General features: G+C 52.0%; 1 long non-coding RNA gene across 1 annotated transcript; it reads left to right on the top strand.

Moving 5' to 3' along the window:
- Positions 1-4,527: 4,527 nt before the first annotated feature.
- Positions 4,528-9,221, top strand: LOC142924179 (uncharacterized). Its single transcript, XR_012941369.1, has 2 exons — positions 4,528-4,738; positions 8,789-9,221. It is a non-coding gene; the product is annotated as an uncharacterized LOC142924179 (long non-coding RNA).
- Positions 9,222-10,113: the final 892 nt, after the last annotated feature.

Genomic DNA, 10,113 nt, shown 5'->3' with positions numbered 1-10,113 from the left:
GCAGCGGCAACAAAGAGGTCGCGCGTCCGTCCAGGTTTGTTTCACGGTGATGGAGTGCGCTCACGGGCGCCCGTATTGATGACATCTGTCGCGCTGCTTGTAAAACACGAGCTGGGTCAATGCCTCAGCCGACATGGAGCCGAGCTGGCCTGTAATTGAGCGTTGAATCAAGGCACGCCTCAACCCCTCCCCTCCCTCTCCTCTCTCTCTCTCCCTGCCCCCCGCCCGCTCACCCCCACCCCGCCTCCTACCCCTCTACGGCTCTCCCTCCCTCACGTCTCCATCTCTTCTCTACCCCATCTTTACATCTCTCTCTCTCTCTCCCACCCACCTCCCTCTCCCTCCCTCTCCACTCCCTCATCTCTTGTTTTACGATCAGAGGAAAACAGAAGATGCTCGGTGTAGTCGGCACTTTGCTTCGTTCATCATTTCGTTTTTTTTAATGCTTTGCTTTATGTAACTCCCCCCCCCCCCTTTAAATGAAAGATTTAACAAAATATTTCTCGCTCTGCTCTCCTTACCCCTTCCCTCTCTCTACCCCCCTCTCTGCCCCCCCCCCTCTCTACCCCCTCTCTTCCTACTCCATGTCGCTCTCGCTCTCTCTCTCGCTCAGTCTCTTTTTTTTTCTTTTTAACTACGACAAGTGCTGCATCTACACGCAGCCCTTCCTACAGTCAAACGGCCTCCGACGGGTAGCTTCCTCATCTCCGTCCACACTCTCGGTCGCTCTCTCCCTCTCCCCACTCCCTCGTGTCTCCATCTCTGCGCTCCCCAACATTTCTACATTCTCCCGTCTGTCGTTGTTCATCTCTCTCCCCACCTACAACTCCCTCGTCTCTCAATCTTCTTCATCTCACCCCCCTCCGCCCTCGCTCTCCACTCTGCGATCTCTCTTTCTCCACCCTTACAGATCTCCCGATACCCCCCCAACACCACCCCGTTTCATATCCCCAGACATTGCATCTCCCTCCTGGCATCGCGTTTTTCATCACACCTTCTCTCCATCCTTCCACCCTCCATCTCTCCACTTCCCTATCTCCCTCTATCTCTTCTCCTCCCCCATCCCACCTCCATCCCCCCCGCGCCCGCCTCCTCTCTCTCTCTCTCTCCCGTCCTCTCTCCCTCCCCTGTCCTTACCCAGGCGACGGTAATGAAGCAAGTTACTGTGAACCATAATGCGCCTTTACGCGGCCGCCTCGGAGGCGCGGGGGGAGACGCGGCTGACGGATGTTTGCGCGCGGCGACGGCGCCGCTAATTCACCGGTACCTCCCAGGGCGACCACCGCCCAAATGGAGAGAAGGAGAAAAGGGGGCCTCCTATTGATTCTCCAGCATCGCCCCTTAATGGGAACCTCTCTCTCTCTCTCTCTCTTCGCTCTCCCTCTCTCTCTCTCATCTCTCTTCGCTCTCTCTCATCTCTCTTCGCTCTCCCTCTCTCTCTAATCTCTCTTCGCTCTCCCTCTCTCTCTCATCTCTCTTCGCTCTCTCTCTCATCTCTTTTCGCTCTCTCTCTCTCATCTCTCTTCGCTCTCTCTCTCTCTCATCTCTCTTTGCTCTCCCTCTCTCTCTCATCTCTCTTCGCTCTCCCTCTCTCTCTCTCTCCCTCTCTCATCTCTCTTCGCTCTCTCTCTCTCATCTCTCTTTGCTCTCCCTCTCTCTCTCTCATCTCTCTTCGCTCTCTCTCATCTCTCTTCGCTCTCCCTCTCTCTCTCTCATCTCTCTTCGCTCTCCCTCTCTCTCATTTATCTTTGCTCTCCCTCTCTCCCTCTCTCTCTCATCTCTCTTCGCTCTCCCTCTCTCTCTCATCTCTCTCTCTCATCTCTCTTCGCTCTCCCTCTCTCATCTCTCTTCGCTCTCTCTCCCTCTCTCTCTCATATCTCTTCGCTCTCTCTCTCTCCCTCTCTTTCTCTCTGCTCTTCCGGCTCCCATGCCTCGCATCTCTTTCGCTCTCTCCGTCTGCTCTCGCCTGCAACTCTCCTGCCCCGCGTCTCTTTAGTGCTGTCTCTTTCTCTCTGATCTCTCCTCCAACTCGTCTGCCTCACATCTGTTTCTCTCTCTCCGCTCTCTCCTCCAACTCCCCTGCATCGCGTCTCTTACGCTCTCTGCCGTAATACACAGTTACACAGAGACCCATAGACTCACATAGAGGGCTGTACTCTCACGTAACAAAATTAATAAGAAACAATATGGCTCTTTCACATATCCGTCTGTCCACATGAATTGAAAAAAAACCCTTAAATATTTAACAAACCATCAAGCGCACGTCATTGTGGGAGTCCATAATTTCAGCAGCAATTGCTTTAAGATAAGAAAACTCTGGAGCGGTTTCGACACGCAGTGTCTCATCAGCAGAGTCAGGCTTCTTTGAATCAAGATTCACTCACGTAGGTTCACACAATCGTAGACTCTCATTGACTTACACAACGACCCATATAATCACATGGACGAGCATATGCAAAGTCACCCACAGACTCATAAACACACCCGAGTAAACATCACAACTGCTAGCTCGCGAATTATACAAGTCGGCGGTGGTGTTAGCGTGGTCCATGGGCTGAAGATTTAGACCCACGAAAAGATACAAAGACTTCCATAGAGACCCATGGACATGAAATGATCAAAGCGGGCAGTGAGTGGTATGACTGTGCGTGGTCCATAGTTTCAGAGCATCAACCGCGGTAGCACAGTGGGCTATTCCGCATTGGCCATCGTCGGTGTGGGAAGAGGTCGCCGCATCTGGCGCGCTGTCGACATTCACTCGCCCGTCGCACGCAGCGACGGACAAAGAAAAGGACCACCCGTATAGCCTTGACGGACTTTTGGGGCAAGTGCTGTTCGCGAGAAAGCACCTATGAAGGCCGGCGTGGCGCACGAGGGGGTGGCTGTCCAGCACCACGCCCGGCCGCCTTTGTCTCCCAAGCGGGGAGAGTACCTGGTGCGAGCTATGTTAATACAAAAAAAAAACAAATATTTGTTAATACATCGCACCAGATACTAATTTGAGGCTGAGTTCACCTAGTGGGCGTCCCAGGACCCGCGGTGTTTGTTGGTCGTAGGCGGGAATCAACTCGGGTCGCCGGATTCGTAGCGCAACGCGCGACCCGCTTAGACTACCACGCACCGCGCTCATCCCCGTCCTTCGCTCGCCTCAAAATAGCAGTAACAACAAACAACGTCGGAATTCTCCGGCGGTGTGATGCGACGGGTGGCGGGAGACGGATGCAGCCCGCGCGTAAGCTGATTGAAACAACAGCAAATTGCAGCCATTATCCTAAAATGATATTAGGCAAAACTGGCGAGATGGTTATTAAACGAATCACATTGCAAAAGTCATCTGGCTCATCTCGCCCGCATTTGCATAAAAGCAATTAGCAACATCAGTAGAGTCTAAATAAGTATAATCGTTCCGGCAGGCGTCCCGAAAAACCATCCAATTTACTTTTATTGCTGCCGAGCGATAAATGCGCGTATCATGTACCCTTAAATAAATGCGCCAACCTTTAACGAGCCCCGAAGTTCCCTCCGCGGGATAAGCGCGAGTGGAGGAGGGCGAACGCAGTTAGCGGAGCGCCTCGTAAGCCCGCGAGTGCAATGGCGAATTTCCAGGATTAAATAGCTAATTAGAGGCACTTTAATGTGTTCATAATACCTCGTTTAATACAAACCAAACAGAACAGGCGCGAGATGCAATTAATCTTGGCTAAAGCCGCTGGCAGCCACTTCATTAAGCCACTCCTCCGCACACGCGATGCAACAGACAGACAGACGCGCGTGTGTGTGTGTGTTTACGTGTGTCTGTGTGCGTGTGTTAGTACGTACGTGTGGCTGCGTGGGGAGCGGTAGCGTAGCGGTTAGCGTGCTGCCCTACGAACCCGGCGACCCGAGTTTCATTCCCGCTTAAAGGCAAACACCGGTAGCGATTATCTGAACCGGTCCTGGGTCTTCCCTAGGTCGACTCAGCCTTAAATTAGTACCTGGTGCAGTGTGTAAATTAACATCGCCAGGGGGGAGACAAAGGCGGCCGGGCGTGGTGCTGACCAAACCACCCCAGCGTGTGCAGTGTCGGCCTTCATAGGTGCTCGCTAACAGCACTTGCCCCTACAGTCGGTGAAAGCCTATGTGGGGGATCTTTGTCTTTATGCCCTACATCACCTTTCTTCCCCGAAGCCCCCCCACGACCCACCCCCTCTCCATCCGCCCCCAAACCCACCCCTACCATTGCTTCCCCCCCCCTCCTCTCGGCTCTCTTTTTTTCCCGCGCGCGCATAATTTCATACGAAGGGCACTTAGGATGGCAATGCTATTATGAGCGCCGGAATGTTGTTCTAGTTTACGAAGGGGTTAGAATATTAAAAGTTAAAATATACCCCCACTAAATACGCCCACACGGATGTAATTGTTGTGCGTGTGTGCGGTTGTATATGTGCGCGCGTGTGTGTGTGTGTTCTGTATGGGTGAAGCGATAGCGTAATGGTAAGCGCATTGCGGTACAAACCTGGGTTCAATTCCCGGTCACGGCAACCCCCCCTTCCCTACCTCCCTTCCCCCGTGTCGACCATGGATCTAAACAAGCCCCATGGTAGACACGGCTTGGGAAAGCCTTCAATCTTGAAGTAGGTTTGGTGTGCATTATTAAATTGTAACGAATGTATATGTATGTTTGTGCACAGGGACAAAGATGCTCGAGTTGCTGGCGGGCAGGCGCTGTGAGCGAGCATCTTCTGCTAAGCCCAAGACGGTATACGTTAGTGCGTGGGTAGCCACCATCACGCCAGACCCCCCAGTGCTGATGTTTGTACACCGCACGAGGTGCTCAGTTAAGGCTCAGTCGATTTAGGGAACGTCCCAGGACTGCTTCAGATATTCGTCACTGATGTCAGCCGTTATTTTATGGTCGTTCATCATTCGTGCCCTAACCACTGCGCCACCGCTCCTCCGCGCGTTGGTGCGTACAAAGACACACACGCCTCACATCACAATAAGTTTGTGTGAATAATTGGGACAATGACGCGCACGTTAATGCGTAAAAGTGGCCCTGATTCTCACGCGCGCGTTACTAACGGCAACGATTAATGAATGTTCCGAATGACCAAATAGCGAAATTAAACTCATTAAGCCCTTTATATATTTTAGTCACAAACGCACTCATTTACAAAGACAAAGAGCCACTTATAGCCTCCACAGCAGGCTGTTGTATCAGCCTGCTAAGGTCAGCAAGGCAGGCACACGCACACACGTGCTACAAAGACAAAGATCCCCCGTATAACCTGTAACAGACTCTAGGGACAAGTGCTGTTAGCGAGCACCTATCAAGGCCGGCACGGCACACGAGGGGGTGGGTGGCCAACACCACGCCCGGCCGCTTTTGTCTCCCTAGTGACGATGTCTACACATCGCACCAGGTACTCATTTGAGGCTGAGTCGACCTAGGGGAGGTCTAGGACCTGCCCAGATAATCGTCAATGGGTGTTGACCGTGAGCGGGAATCGAACCCGGATCGCCAGGTTCGTAGCGCAGCGCGCTAACCGCTACACCACCGCTACACACACGCACACACGTGCTACACACACGCACACACGTGCTACACACACGCACACACGTGCTACACACACGCACACACGTGCTACACACACGCACACACGTGCTACACACACGCACACACGTGCCACACACACGCACACACGTGCCACACACACGCACGCACACACGTGCTACACACGCGCACGCGCATACACATGTATATAGGCAGTCCCTCTGTATCCGTGTAGGCTATTGTCAGTGAGCACCTATTAAAGTACTGTGGCTGGCCCCACGCCTGACCGCATTTGTCTCCCCAATAATCAAGATTAAACACCGCACCAGGAAGCAATTTAAGGCCGAGTTGACCTTAGGGGAAGTATCCCGAATCGCATGCGACATTACTCTCCACCGTATCGTAGTCGGTGCGCAAACCCCTGCGTCACCGCTCCCCAAATGTACAACACCAACGAAACTCGTCATTCGCCGCGAACGTGACGGTGACCTCACCCGCGGCACCTGCGCAACTTGAGACCACGCGAAGTGTCCAGGGCTCGCTGGCACGAGGCAGAGCCGGCAGTTAAAGGTTAACTGACACATACGCGCGCATCTATGCGCACACAAAGATCCCCTGCGTCGTCTTTAACAGAGAGTTGGGGCCAGGTGCTGTGAGCGAGTACCGTCTACGAAGGCCGGGACGGCACACGAGGGGGCGGGTGGCCAGCGCCACGCCCGGCCGCCTTTGTCTCTCCAATGCAAATATGGTCACACATCTCACCAGCTACTCGTTTAAGGCTTGAGACAAGCCAGAGGAAGCCCGGTACCGGTTCACATATTTGTCTCTGATGTTGGCCGCGATCAGGAATTTAACTGGGGTGGCCAGTGCGCTACACGCTACACTGCACCACCACAAATGCAAAGTTCCCACCCGTACAGCCTTCTTAACACACTCTTGGTGACGCAAGGACTGTTAGCGAGCATCACACACGCACACATGCATCGTGTCTACACCAGCGCCGTATTGCGATATCGTCCAATCACTTCTTCCTAAATTGGCTACCGTTTTAGCCAGTTCATCAATCATATTCCGTACACACACACACAGTAATAATAATATGAAGCCGCGCGTGCACACATACACACAGCGAGCTGTTAATTTGAACTAAGTTATCCAAGAAGCATTTCATATGCGTGATATGGAGCAGCAGCAGCCACACATTTTTTTTCAATCTTCGCTTAAAGCAGCCCGCTGGGGTAAACGTCGGTCCGCATTAGCAGCGCGGATGTAAGGGAGGGGTGGTGGTGGTGGCTGCGGGGTTACCTGGGTGAGTGGAGCGGTGTACGGGAGGGGGGGGGGTCTACCTTCACCCACGTGCGACAACCACGGGGGTGTGCGGAGAGATGGAAGTAGAGGGGGGGGGCGAAGGGTGAAGGGGGACACGGAAGGGTGAAGGGGGGCATTTATTTATTTATTTAAGTGAGGAGAGGGAGGCAGGGGGGAATTGCAGGAGGGGTGTTTATAGGGGTAGGGAGCGGGGCGGTGTAGAAGTGGGGGGCTGGTTCAGGGGGTTGGGGCTGTGTAGATGTGGTGGGGGGGGGGTATTAGTGGGCGGTGTGTTAGTAGCAGGTGGTGGAGTGGGGGTGGGGGCGGTGTATACGTAGAGGGTAGTGGGTGGGGGGGGTATAAGTGGGGGGGGGGGATGTTGAAGTGGGGGGGGGTGTTTATACCGGGCCCAACCGACGAGACCTTTAACTCAGCCGGGGTGGGCGGACACGCGCATTGATTGGAGCGCTGACCTCGCTATTCAAAGTGTTATTTGAGAACTATTAAAATAGATCAACGCATAAATTGACTTCCTTGTAGTCGCCTTAATGCGCCATTTATCATCATTACCTCCTGACGACTTAATTCGCGAGCGAGGCGAGGGGCTGTTAGCGGCGGGCGGCGCGAATGTGCGGAATGAATGCGGCTGCCGTTGCGCGTGGCAGCCTATCCACCGCTAAGCGCTCGCTAACGGCGCATCGTTTGTCATGATTACAGCGTGAAAGCTGTTCCCGTTGGCATGGGGGCAACCCCGCGCCCAGCGAATCGAATGACCCGCTTTCGCTTCCGTCCCTATGCCACGTGGGTTTGTTTTTTGTTTGATGATGTGGAGGGAGGAGTGAAGTGGGGGGAGCTCTGGCGAAGACGAGGCTGCCTTGTGGTGGTTTCGTTTTTCGGTTGCTCGGTCACGGCGCTCAAATGGGTACACACAAGCGCGCACGCAAATTGAATGCACTCCGGTATAAAAGCGACAAACCACCGCCACTGAGTGGATGCGACGTCACCAGGGCGCTTGCGCCAGGCTAGGTGCACGTTGAGGCCACGTGGAGTGTTGGAAGGCTCGCAGCTGGCAGGAGGTCTCGGGGAAAGAAAAAAACCCCGGGTGTAATGGGCTGGCTGACTGAGATTAACTGGCAAATGCACCACATGTGCTCCACACTGTGCCAACTTACTGCGTTTTAATCGCCCGGCGAACCGTCCGTTGTTGTGAGCGTCGCTCCTCCGCCCTCCGTTGCCCAGTAGCGTCCAAGATCAGCCTCCTCCACAGAAGCCGATCTTGACACGGCTGGTACCCGTCATCGGCAAGTCCACTCAGGTCCACATCCTCCTGTACCACATCAGTCCATCTTCTTTCCAGCACGTGCTGCACTCGTTTATCTCACGTACAGACACAAATGCAAATATCTCCCATATTCAACAGTTAGGGCAAGTGCTATTAGCGAAGAATTATGAAGGCCGGCACGGCCAACACCACCCTCGATCGCCTTTGTCCTCCGAGTGGTGGTATTTGCACACCACACCAGATACTAATTGTAAAGGCTGAGTCGACCTAGTGGAGGCCCATGACCGGTTCAGATGATCGTCACTGGTGTTGACCGTGAGCGGGAATCGAACTCGGGTCGCCGGGTTTCATGGCGCAGCGCGCTAACCACGACACTACCTACCGCTCCCCACGTGCACACACAAACACACGTACACACACGTACACACATCGCGTGCACACGAGATGGCTGGCATATGGCACGGGGCATGCGTGGCATGAGGGAGGGAGTGAGCTTAACTCGCCAACATCATCAGCCCTGAGTTAAATAATAATAATAACAACAACAATGACAATAGTACACGTGATGTGAAAAATGACACTGATACTGAGAATCAGAATGATCATCTTTATTGATGCTGGAGGAACCCGGTGAGCTATAAAGCTCTCTTTTCACGGATGTCCAGGCACGTTCCGATGGGCGAGACTGGTGACGGAATGGCAGCCAGAGGAGGGAGACGCGCCCGAGAGTACGACCACGTGGGAAATGGAGCTATGAGATCAGCTCGCGTGGAGGAGCGAGATCGATGGATTGTAAGCAGCACTGGATGTTTGGCGACGGCGTGAGAAGGCCTTCATCCATCAGTGGACTGAACATGGCTGGTGATTGATGATGATGATGAGCGTCCAAGTCACGTGTCCACGCTATCCTCTGCATTATCACAAACTTTTAAATTGCACGTTTTGGCAGTTTTTTAGCGGCGTTTAGTCTGACGTTTCGGGCAATAGTCCTTTTGAAGGGTTTACTGGCGTTTCATTGGCAGTACCTCTGACGTAGAACAATTGTGCATGAGTCAGATATGAAACATATTTTCATTAAATTTTGTATCAGTTATGTTATCCATATTAATGGTTTGTCTACTCATTATCTGATTTATGATTTTTAAAAAAACTGTGCATACATACATGCATATAAAAGGTTATTATTTAAAATAAATAACACACGAAACAAAAGACTCGTCTATCGACATAAAATAAAACGTTATAACTAAAAAAATATACATATTTTATATTGAACAATTATAAGCACCTGCCTTGGAAACACTTTTTTTTGCCAGCAGGATATTTTTGGTAGCAAACTCTCAACAACCCAACCCCTAAAGAGCACATCATGAGTATAAATATATAGGGTAAATACAGAAGTTATATTTCGTACATATTTATATATAATTACATTTATACATTTACTGTTCTTACCTCGACAGTTTAAAACGAGATCTCGAACTTTAAGCCAGTTTAAAATTGTTCGATTTAAATAGTAAATTTTGGTCCGTTAATCGCTCGTTCTCTGAGTTGAATAGATTTGGAATACGAATCATTCAACGCATCACAATCTTAATAAATGTATCGATTAGTCGATCGGAATCGATTATTTAGGGAGGGGGGCACGATGATAATGCACCGAATATTTCCGATGGACGCGAGTCCCGCACGCGCGTCACATCTATGTCAATGACGTCACGATGCAAACAACCAACGTCACAAAGGAGATAGGCAGACAACGAAGGAAATGGACTCCAATTTTAAACGTTGTGGGTTTACTCTCCAACACACCGGTGTGCTAACGTAGTTTACGCGACGGACCTCACTAATCGGCTGTGTCGGGTGGTGGTGGGTTAACGACACATTTCATATCTACGCGATCTAACCCGTCATCATCGATTGTCGAATCGATCATTCGATCGCGAATCGTGGCCACGCGCGTGGCCACGCTGCTAACCGAAATAACGAA

The sequence above is a fragment of the Petromyzon marinus genome, chromosome 10, assembly GCF_048934315.1.
Source record: "Petromyzon marinus isolate PM22_M1 ecotype Great Lakes invasive population chromosome 10, UKy_Petmar_22M1.pri1.0, whole genome shotgun sequence".
Lineage (NCBI taxonomy): Eukaryota > Metazoa > Chordata > Hyperoartia > Petromyzontiformes > Petromyzontidae > Petromyzon > Petromyzon marinus.
Note: the sequence above shows the minus strand (reverse complement) of the source record. Positions and strands in the feature narration are given on the sequence as shown.